This window comes from Mastigoproctus giganteus, chromosome 10, assembly GCF_048544385.1.
Source record: "Mastigoproctus giganteus isolate SK-2022 chromosome 10, ASM4854438v1, whole genome shotgun sequence".
NCBI lineage: Eukaryota > Metazoa > Arthropoda > Arachnida > Uropygi > Thelyphonidae > Mastigoproctus > Mastigoproctus giganteus.
Window position 1 is genome coordinate 59,436,009 of NC_143584.1, and position 12,124 is coordinate 59,448,132.

At 38.1% G+C, this 12,124-nt stretch overlaps 1 protein-coding gene across 2 annotated transcripts in view; it reads right to left on the reverse strand.

The window, feature by feature from the left end:
• LOC150079048 (CD109 antigen-like) overlaps positions 1-12,124 on the reverse strand; it is a 1,092,235-nt gene that overhangs the window by 702,608 nt on the left and 377,503 nt on the right. The gene's annotated exons all lie outside the window — the stretch shown is intronic.

A 12,124-nucleotide genomic window follows, 5' to 3' on the forward strand; every position in this document is an offset into this window, starting at 1 on the left:
TAGGCATAGCTGCAGTGCGTGCAGCATTGAGTAAACTAAGTTCTATACTAAAATGTGGGAGCTGTAATTAATTATACTTAGATTTCATCAAAGCTGAAACCTAAGTATAATTATGTTTATGTTTTCATTTACGTTACATGTTTACGTTTTCCATACAGAACATTAAATTAATTCCATTAATTTCATATTACAAATGAAAGAATACTATACAAATTTGAGCACTGTAGCATTAGAGGCAAGTTATTACTGCTGTGAACAAAGGGATGGTTGAGTGGCAGAAGGCAGGGGCTGCTTAATAATGAGTGATGTTCTCTTCTTAATTAGTGTAATCCCTCAGAGTTTACTGCTGGGTGCTTTACTGCTGTCAATATTTAATAAAGATATTGCTAAAGACATATCAAGTTTAAAGTCACAGTTTGCATATGATATGAATGTTGGTGTGGAGTCAATGACAGCAATCAGGGTATGATGCTGCAACAAAAGTTATAAAAATTAACCAGTTGGGTTGGGAAGTGACAACTGAGATTTAACATTGTCAAATGCAAGGTACAGCACATGGGCAGCAGTAATGCCAGATTAATATACCAATTAGGTGGTACGACACTGAAGGTAGTGAAGAAAGAAAACATGGGAGGAATTGTACAGTTTATATGAGGTTTTCTGAGCAGCAGACACTGCTAAGACAGCTCAAAGTGTTCTGTCACTGATATAAAGTAATTTTGCCAGAGATCAGAGGGTGATTGTCCCATTATAAAAAGCAATGGCTAGGCCATATCTCAAGTATAACATATCAAGGACAGTATCGTGATCATTAAATTTGGCATTAACAGCAAGCAAAAATATAAAAAAAACAAGAACAGCATTATGATAACTATATTCACCATTAACAGCACAGCATGTTAAATGCTTACATTTTCTGTCTTGCTTTTCCATACACTAAATTCTCCCAAAAAATACACCAAACTGTCTTAGCTACAAATTGTCTTTCAAATTGTCATAGTTACAATTTGTCTTTAACCTAATTTTCACACACCGAATTGTCACATACAGACAGTGAAATGTCATTCACCAAATTGTCTCATACACTGAACTGACATGCCAAACTGTTGCATGAAACAAATTGTCATGTGCTGAAACGTTGCATTCCCTTGATGCAAGGGAATTGGACATGGCAGATATAAGTTAATCTGTAATCAGGTCACAAAGGAGGTTCGGCAGGCGAAGGCATATTACAAGAAATCCTTGGCAAAAGATGCTAAGAAAAACAGCAAGGATTTCTTTACTTATATAAATTCTAAAAGGAAGGGGTTGAATCTGATTGGTCCACTTGACATCGATGGTTCGACGGTTGATGATCCTGCTCAGGTAGCTAACAAACTAAATGAATATTTTGCATCTACATTCACACATGAGGAATTATTAAGGTTTGAAAATGGCAGAAGGTTATCAAATTGTAGCAGGGTGCTTAATGATCTTGTAATAACTGAAAGCAAAGTGGAAGAGAAATTGTTGAAGTTAAACGTAAGAAAAGCACCTGGGGTGGATGGGATCTATAAAGTTATATTAAAGGAGGCGGCAAGGCAACTAAGCAAACCCTTAGCCATAATTATGAGAGCGTCCTTCGACTCACGGGAGGTTCCCACGGACTGGAGATGTGCAAATGTATCCCCAATTCACAAAGGGGGATCGAAGGGTGACACGAGTAATTACAGACCAGTTAGTTTAACTTCTGTTCTGGGTAAAATAATGGAGTCGCTGGTTAAAGATGCATTGCAAGATCATCTAGACAAGACTGCAGCAATAATTCAGACACAGCATGGATTTCTTAAGGGAAAGTCTTGTCTGACAAATTTGATAGGATATTATGATGTGGTTACAAAGGAACTGGATGCAAAAAATAATTTTGATATCATATATTCGGATTTCAGGAAAGCTTTTAGCATTAGCATTAGCATTAGTAGAGGCATTTGATGCAAGAAAGCAAGCTTATGCAGCATCAGCCAAAAAAAAAAAAAAAAACCCACTTCCACTTCACCCCTCTGTTCATTCAAAATACCTGTCCAGCTGAGCCTTAAACTTATTTAAGCTATCAACCTCCACCACAAGGGATGGAAGTCTGTTCCACCAACCAACCACCCGCTGGCTAAAGGCAAATTTCCGCACGTCTATCCTACATCTGTCTTTCCTCAATTTGAATTTATGCCCTCTCAGGTGATTTTTCTGAGCTAGAGGAAGCATCCCATCAGCATTGAGCATGCTTAAACCATTCAAGGCTTTATACACCTCTATCAGATCACCTCGCTGGTGCCTAGTCTCCAGACACTGTAATTTGCAAAACTTAAGCCTTTCTTCGTAAGAGCACCCCTTTGTTCCATTCACTAATCTTGTTGCCCTTCTCTGTACTCGTTCCAGCAGCTCTACATCCTTCTTGAAATGAGGCCTCCAGACCTGTATACAGTACTCTAGGTGTGGCCTCACCATCGCCTTATACAATGGAATAATCACCTCCTTATCCCTGCTGGAAAAATTCCTGTATATCATTGACAATACTCCATGAGCTACTCTTGCAGCCCGTCTGCACTGCTCAGAGAACTTCATATCTGCCTGCACAACCACCCCCAAGTCCCTTTCATTCTCTACCACTGTCAGTGTAGTACCACAGAGTTGATACGTTGCTCTGGGGTTGCTGTTTCCCATGTGTAGTACTTTACATTTGTCAATGTTAAACTTCATTTGCCACCTCTCAGCCCATCTGCTCAACCTTTCCAGATCCTGTTGCAGCAGCATAGTGTCAGTAGTGTCCTTGACAACCCTGCCAACCTTTGTATCGTCTGCAAACTTGGACATTAAGCCCGATATACCATCATCAATATCATTTATAAATACAGAAAACAATAATGGACCCAACACTGAGCCCTGAGGGACTCCACTAATAACATCAGTCTACGATGAGCAGTGTCCATTGATTACCACTCTCTGTCTTCTCCCCATCAACCACCCCTTTATCCATAGCAGCAATTTGCCTCCAATGTCACACTGCTCCAATTTGTGTAGCAGTCTTCCATGTGCAACAGTATCAAAAGCCTTTCTAAGATCCAAGTATATAATATCAAAGTTATTCCCTGCATCCAGTTCTTTTGTGACTGCATCATAGTATCCAATCACGTTGGTCAGGCAAGACCTCCCCTTAACAAAACCATGCTGTGTCTGAGCTATAACTGAAGTCTTGTCTAAATGATCCTGCAGTGCTTCTTTAACCAGTGCCTCCATTAATTTTCCTGGAACAGAAGTTAAGCTCACAGGTCTATAATTACTTGTGTCAGCCTTTGATCCTCCTTTGTGAATTGGGGTCACATTTGCACATTTCCAGTCTATGGGTACCTCCCCTGAGTCCAAGGAAGCTCTCATAATTATGGCTAAGGGTTTGCTTACTTCCTTTGCTGCCTCCTTTAATATAACTGGATAGATCCCATCCACCCCGGGTGCCTTTCTTGTGTTTATCTTCAACAGTTTCTCCTCCACTTTACTCCCAGTTATTTCAAGATTCTGTAGCTTACTGCTAGAGTTGAATACACCTCTGGCATTCCCCTCGCTGAATAACTCCTCATGTGTGAATGTCGATGCAAAATATTCATTTAGTTTGTTAGCTACCTGAGCAGGATCATCAACACTTGACCCATCAATATCAAGTGGACCAATCTGATTCATCCCCTTCCTTCTAGAGTTTACATAAGTAAAGAACTCTTTGCTGTTTTTCTTTGCATCCCTTGCCAAGGATTTCTCGTAATCTGCCTTCGCCTGCCTAACCTCCTTTGTAACTTGGTTGCATATCAACTTGTATCTATCATAGGCTTCTGTGTCATGTGTTAATTTGTATGTATCCCATGCATTTTTCTTCTCTGCCATATGCCTCATTAGTTCATCTGACATCCATTTTGGCCTAAACCTTGAACAATATTTCTTAGTTGGTATGTAAAGCCTAGTAGCTTCCAAGATAAGTTCTTTGAATGCTTCCCATTTTGAATTTGCTGTTGGTAACATCATCAGTTGGTCCCACTGTATAGAATTTAAATACTGTCTCAGTCCATCGTAGTCGCCTTTACGGAAGCAATAACCCTTCCCTTTACCCCTAATGGTAGTTACCTCTTTGAGTAAATCCCACTTCAGCACACTGTGATCACTGCCACCTAGTGGTTCATTTATCTGCAGATTCTTAATGCATGAAGAATCACTGCTGATAATCAAATCAAGAGTATTACTCCCTCTAGTTGCCTCCCGAACATGCTGATGTAGAAAACAATCATCCAATAAATCCACAAAAGTCCTGCTAGTGTGTGAGTAACCAGCCCCCAAATTCCAGTCAATATCTGGGAAATTAAAATCTCCCATTATAAGACACTCTGATTTACTGGCCCACTCTATTTCCCTGTACAGTTCCTTATTATACTCATCAGAGTCATTAGGCCTATAGCACACTCCTACTCTCAATTTTGATCTCCCAATGTTTATGTCACACCAAACTGACTCCACACTGCACTGTCAAGCGATGTCGACTGGCTTCACTTCCTTGGTTTTTATGTGTTTCTTAACTAATAGGATAACCCCTCCTCCCTTCCTATCCTGTCTATCCTTTCTGTAGACGTTGTACTCCCCAAATTGCAGTTCTGCATCCCTTATATCTGTGTGACACCAAGTCTCTGCTATCCCAATAATATCTGCCTTCGATGTTTTGAGCAATACCTCAAATTCATCAAATTTATTTACTAAACTCCTAGCATTGGTGTACACGCAAGTATACCTGCACCTGTTTCTATTCTTAGCTACCCTAACACAACCCATGTGTTTACTTGTACCGCAATGGCTCCCAGCAGAGTCTGAAATACCATGCATCTTGTTTTTCAGGCTTCTGCTCATTCTAATAGAAGCAGTGCAAGAATCTCTTTCACCTCTGCCAGTGGCTCCTGTCAATCTATTGGTCTTTGTCTCCCCCAAGCTAGCAGTTTTCCGACCCACCTAACACTCAAATTCATCAAATTTATTTACTAAACTCCTAGCATTGGTGTACACGCAAGTATACCTGCACCTGTTTCTATTCTTAGCTACCCTAACACAACCCATGTGTTTACTTGTACCGCAATGGCTCCCAGCAGAGTCTGAAATACCATGCATCTTGTTTTTCAGGCTTCTGCTCATTCTAATAGAAGCAGTGCAAGAATCTCTTTCACCTCTGCCAGTGGCTCCTGTCAATCTATTGGTCTTTGTCTCCCCCCAAGCTAGCAGTTTTCTGACCCACCTAACACTGCCTCGATAGAATCAGCAAATACTCTTGCACCCTTTCTATTTAAGTGTATCCCATCCCTGTAGAAGCAATCTCTCCTGTTAACAAGTACAGTCCAGGCTGAAAAAAATTCTACCCCTTGAGCCTTACACAATCTTTCCAGGGCCGAATTGATCGACAAGGCTCTCATCATATACTCCCTCCTATCGTGTCTGGGCAGAATTGCAGACACTTTCAAATTCAACCCTAATTCTCGGCTTTTGTTCAACAGTGACCTGTACTTGTTAAGTAATTCTGCCGGTCTCCTACTCTTAATATTATTAGTGCCAACGTGTACAACTATATCACCTTTTGTGGCCTTAAAAGATGATATTCGCTCTACAACGTCATCAACCTTTGCCCCTGGCAGACATACCCTGGTCCTGTTCCACCTATCTTTTTTACAAAGCATGTTCCCCGTTTCCCTGACAATAGAGTCACCAACAACTACTAGTTCCTTCGGGACCAGCGTATTCTGCCTTAGGGGTTGTCTCTGTGTCACGCGATGCCCAAGTGCAAGCTCTGGCGTTGATGTGGGCAGCTGAGAGCTTGATGGGCCCCTCAATTTAGTTTCTTCGAGGGCATCCACCCTGTCCTTCAAGCTCTCATATAGGCCCACAAGAACGCCGAGTTGTTGCCTGATATCGATACACTCCTTGCATTGCGCACACACAAAGACATCCCCCTTTTGACACTGTTGCGCATGGAAGACTATTGTACAAATTGGAGCAGAATGGTATTAAGGGTAAGTTGCTACAATGGATAAAAGGATGGTTAAGTGGGAGAAGACAGAGGGTGATAATCAATGGGTGCTGCTCTTCTTGGACTAATGTTATTAGTGGAGTCCCACAGGGTTCGGTGTTAGGTCCACTGTTGTTTTGTATATTTATCAATGATATTGATGAAGGTATATCAGGCTTAATGTCGAAGTTTGCAGATGATACAAAGGTTGGCAGGGTTGTTAATGACAGTAATGGCAGTCTGCTATTGCAACAGGATCTAGATAATTTGGGCAGATGGGCTAAGAAGTGGCAACTGAAGTTTAACCTTGACAAATGCAAAGTACTGCATATGGGTAGAAATAACCCCAGAGAAACGTACCAACTGTGTGGTACTACACTTAAGGTGGTAGAAAATGAAAAAGACCTGGGAGTAATTGTGCAGTCAGATATGAAGTTCTCTGAGCAATGCAGACAGGCTGCCAGGGCAGGTCATGGGGTTTTGTCAATGATATATAGGAATTTTGCTAGCAGGGAAAAGGAGGTGATTATCCCTCTGTATAAGGCAATGGTCAGGCCAACCCTTGAGTACTGAGTACAGGTCTAGAGACCTCATTTTAGGAAGGATGTAGATTTACTTGAGTGGGTACAGAGAAGGGCAACAAGATTGGTGAGGGGAATGAAGGGATCCTCTTACCAAGAGAGGCTTAAGTTCTGCAAATTGCAGTGGCTGGAGACTAGGCACCTGCGCGGTGATCTGATTGAGGTATATAAGGCCTTGAATGGATTGAGCCCGCTGAATTCTGATGGGATCCTTCCACTTGTTCAGATTACGAACCTAAGGGGACATAAATTCAAATTAAGAAAAGACAGATGTAGAATAGATGTGCGGAAATTTGCCATTAGCCAGCGGGTGGTTAATTGCTGGAACAAACTTCCATCTGTCGTTGTGGAAGTTGATAGCTTGAATAAATTTAAGGAGGAACTGGACAGGCATTTGGAGGGAATGGTGTAATTTTTTTTTTTTTTTTTTGGCTGATGCTGCATAAGCTCATACATTTGCTTTCTTGCATCACATGCCACTGCCACTACTACTACATCCCCTTTTGTAATGATTATTGCGAGATTTTAGATGATGATAGAGCCCACAACAACTCAGTAGAGTGTCTTCTAGGGTCTTCTATGGTTCTTGAATAAGCATAATGTCAATATTATTCTCTTCAACAATAATTATGATTTGGACTGCTACTGCTCTTGACTTCTGTACATTGAATTGCAGATATTTGATCATTGGGAGGTGATTCCTAGCAGGTTGTGTACCCATAATCAGTCTTCTGTTGGGTGAACCTCTGCTTTTATGTAGCCTGGACAGTTGGGGTCTCTAATGGAGTGAAAGCACTCCCTTGGCAGGCAATGTATTTATCTGTTTCAGCAAGAATGAAGCTGATGAAAAAGTTATTGCCAACTGATTCAAACAAGCTGGATTTACCACTTTGAATTAAGTAATGTGTGAAGTTTCACATGCTTCTTCCTCTATTAATTGCAAACAGCCCGATAACAGGGAAGGAATATTTGAATGTGTGCATCATCACCTAAACTTACAAGAAAACTTAAGCTTCAAAAATTATGCAGAAGTGTATGTGAACATTGAATGTTTCCGGATATGCACAAATTAAGAGGAATTTGTTGCAGACGTAATGGAATCTTCCGAAATTTGTAGTGATGAAGATGAGAAACCTACTGTGATTGAACAAGAGGTTTCAATGAAAGTTGCTCATCAAGGATTAGAACTTGTATGTTGATTTTTTTCGAGCGAACTGCAAAAGTGAAATAACTGCTATCGTGCACCTTTCTAATTCTCTTTAAAAACATGCTCTACCATTGAAACAGCATGTTTTGACAGATTCATTTAAAATAATTGATAGTTATGTAGTGTAATTTGCAATTTAATCATAACCTTATGAGTTCTACAATCAATGCAAAATTTATAATCATGATTTTCTTGTTTAATACTGTAGTACATATTATAAATAAGATTACACTATATTGTATTAGTAGCATTACATTCAATTTTCAAGCTTTTACTTGTTTTGTTTCTGATTTTATGAATGATCAATATAACATCCTTCCAATACAACGACCATTTTTCTCATTCCCCTACAGGCTCTCATTCCCCTACATTATATAGGGCTTCAACTGTAATAGTTTTCTTCTGTTATAAAATAGACCCTCACGATTTCTTGGCAGAGAGGATGCAATCTTTTTAATGAGAATACTTCTCAATTTTTCATAATTCAGGCTATTCTTCAAAAATGTAAGACCTTGCATTTTGTTGCATTAAAACATAACTGCACCTTTCTGATCATCATCAAAGGTGCCAGCTAGCACTGATCATTAACCAATATCCCAATGTTTACATCATGCTCTCTATCTCCTCTTTGATGATGTTTATGAAAATCATAAACATAACAACAAAAACTAGTTGTTCCTTGAATTTATTCAAATGATAACTTCCACAACAACAAATAGAAGTTTGTTCCAACAATCAATTATCCACTGGCTGAAGGCAAACTTCTGAACATCTATTCTGCAATCATCCTTTCTCAATTGAATTTATCCTGCAATCATCCTTTCTCAATCTGAAACTATATCCCCTCATGGATGTAGTCTGAACCAGAGGAAAAATCCCACCAACCTCCTAAATAAATCCATTCAAATCCTTAAACACTTCAATCAAATCAGATCATCTCGCAGGTGTCTAGCCTCCAGATTACTGCAACTTGCAGAACTGAAGCCTTTCCTATTAAGAACTTTTGTTCTCCTCTCTAATCTTTTTGCTATTCTCTGCATCTGCTCCAACAGATCCAGATCCTTCCACAAATGAGGCTTCCAGACCTGTATACAAATGAAGATGTAGCCTTATACAACAGGATAATCACCTCTTTATCCCTACTGATAAATTCCTGTACATCAATGATGAAACCCACATGGGGTTTCACCAAGACAAAAGACAATCACTGACAAAAGTCAGTGATTGTCTTTTGTCTTGGCACCTATCTGCACTGCTCAGAAAACACTTCATATCTGACTTCACAACTACCTTAAGTTTTTTTCATTCTTCACTACCCTGAGCGTGATATGTTAATATAGGATTACTGCTACCCATACAAAACACTTTGTATTTATCAATGTTAAACTTCATTTAATTTGTCAATGTTGAACTAGAAAACTGATAAGAGTGACAAATTTCAAAAAATGTGTTGAGCATATATTACATATGTAAAAGGAAATTTGTGGTAACTTTTATAAATTCCACCAAAAATGGAAAAAAAATTATTAGAAGGGTTGCAAGGAACAACATTTTCAAGTTCTCACCTGTTTTCCAATTACATCTTTTCAGCTAATTTCTCATCAAAAGCCTTAAATGCTCCTCCAAAGCACGAGACAATGCAATATTTAGAGTGGAAGAGCATAACAGAGTGGGTTATAGTGAATTAAAGCAGGTATCATTTAATGCACAATTTAAATACTGGAGAAAGACCAATATTGGAGAATGAAAATATTTGAGATCCCATGCCTTCAAGTATTCGTCAAAACTAATTATGAGCTAAATATTCATCAAAACCCTAAAATGTTCCTCAAGGTTGAAAATATTTAGATGCAATAGTTAGAATTAGAGCATAACAGTGGGTTATCATTAATTATTTGATAAAATCAAAATGCTTAAGTAGGACCTAAGAAGTTCCACGAGCATGCTTGCAATGAAAAATGGGTCACAAATGTATGCCTGGTACTTTCACCTAATTATTCTTAAAAACAATAAAATGTTTCAAAAATAACTCAAGTAAAACCGAGTCTATATTTAGGAAGGCAGAAAAAAGTTTCAGTCATTAAGCATGAACCAACAGACCAAATTGCACAAAGGTTTTTGTTCTTCCAAAATTGTATTTTTTGCTATTTCACTATCAGGTAACCTATTTCAGAACAATGTACCTGCAAGGTCAGCACAACCCAGAGGAAGGTTACTTTCTATAAAAAAGATGCAAATAAACATCCAGCACATATGATATCACTATCACCATGAAATGCTGCATCTATTTTTGCACTTCTTTCCATGCACTGCACACTGTCCTTATTTGTTTGAAAATGTTGTCTGATATGAAATGAAATTAAATGAAGTTAAAAATCACATCTACAGACACAGTACACAAGGCAAATTTTTATGTAGAATGTGCATGTTTCCGATTTTACAATACCTGAAAAATCTAGCATGATTTGGTATGTCTTTTGATACTTTATCTCATATTTCTTTGGCATCTTACTGGTAGTGTTAAATGAAAGGCAGTGTTAATTAGCACAGTAACAAAGTGCTATGAAATGAATTGCACATAAGAGAAAACAATATCCTGTTTTACTATTTTACAATGTCAACTACCATAGTACCCCTGATGGCCAATTCATTAAACAAAATAAGCAGAAATTTGCAAAAAATTAAAAATAATAATAAAATACAACTTCAATGTAGTTTTGTTTTGGTTTTGTGAAAAAAAAAAAAAAAAAAAAAAGACAGAGAAAAACTGTTTTTACAAAAAGATGAACAATCTCTTTGTTACCAACTATATTACAAGTGTAAGAGTGAGAAAGATAAAATCGATTTAAAATGATAGATTCCCCATCATAAATCCAGAAAAGTGGCAGCTACATGATTTGGCATTCCCATAAGAAATATCAATTTCACTAATAAGTTCATGGATATCTAAACACTAATAAATCCTAATCAAATTATGAACACGAATGACTGAATCATTGGATTTTTAAGTTGAAAGGCAAGCAGAATGAGAGTTGTCTTCAACAGACTGAAAAGCCTTTGAATGGTATATAGCATCTTCTCCAAAAGCTTATAATATTTCTTGGGTTTCTGGTGTACATTTTTCCTAATTTGAAACAAAATTTGATGCAAATTCACAGCTCAGTATGTCACTCATTTTAAAGTGCAAAGAAACCCATAAAACAACTATTCAATATGTGCTAATTCACACAGATTGAGGATTCATGTGTTACCTTAAATGAATCACTGAACATGCTGCAACAAGTTGCAACTCCTTACTCACAATTTCAAGGTAAAAAGTCAATCTGAATCTCTGAATTCTTTGATATGAGGTGTGACCAAATAAATACTGGACAATCAATATTCAGAGATATTGGACAACCAATACTGAACAAAAAGATTACATAAGTAATCCAATTAAGGATTAAAATTCTTCCATAGCTGAAAGGATCTTTCACTTCCATTTGTTTGATAAGATCTAGATATGTATTGCATCCACAATAAAAATTGCTTAGTACAATCCATTCACGTGTGAGTAGATAAGCCAGTCTCAAAAAAAAATGAGGTTTTCTGCTGGATGTTTTTCATTCCTCAGACTGAATGAAAACACATGCAATTTATTGTTTACAATCTGCTACTGAATTGATACTAATTAAATAGTGAAATGTAACATATAAGGCAGAGGCAGTTAGGTAGAATAAGCATTTTGTAGAAAAAAGGAATTGGCAACCTGAAAATTGACATTAAAGTGAAGAAGAAGACAAGAGAAAAAACACATAAACAAATTGTACAATGTGTAACAGATCTAAAAGTGGTCTTGGAAAACATTTCAGATATAAAATGTAAAGAATACCATTTTCAGAATAAGAATGCAGCATAGATATTGAAAAAGAAAAACATATATATACAGGGTGTCTCAAAAATATTGGTACAAATGTTTAGGGGAGGTAGGTAACACGTGTGAGATCTAAAGGAAAAGTAGGTAACATCTAAAGGAATATGAATCGCATAGGAACCCATAACCGGAAACGTCACCATAAGTCGGTAGACGGCGCTGTTCATCAGTCTGCGAGAGAGAAAATTTCTGGTTTACTCATTTAAGCAGTAGTCGCCGCACGAAGAGCATGCATCAAAATACGAACTGTGAGCTGGCAGACATGCATCTAGGGTATGAATTAGCAGGGGGCAATGGACGAGCTGCTCAACGAATTTATGGAGAACGCTTCCCAGACAGACATATAACGGACCACCGTTTGTTTG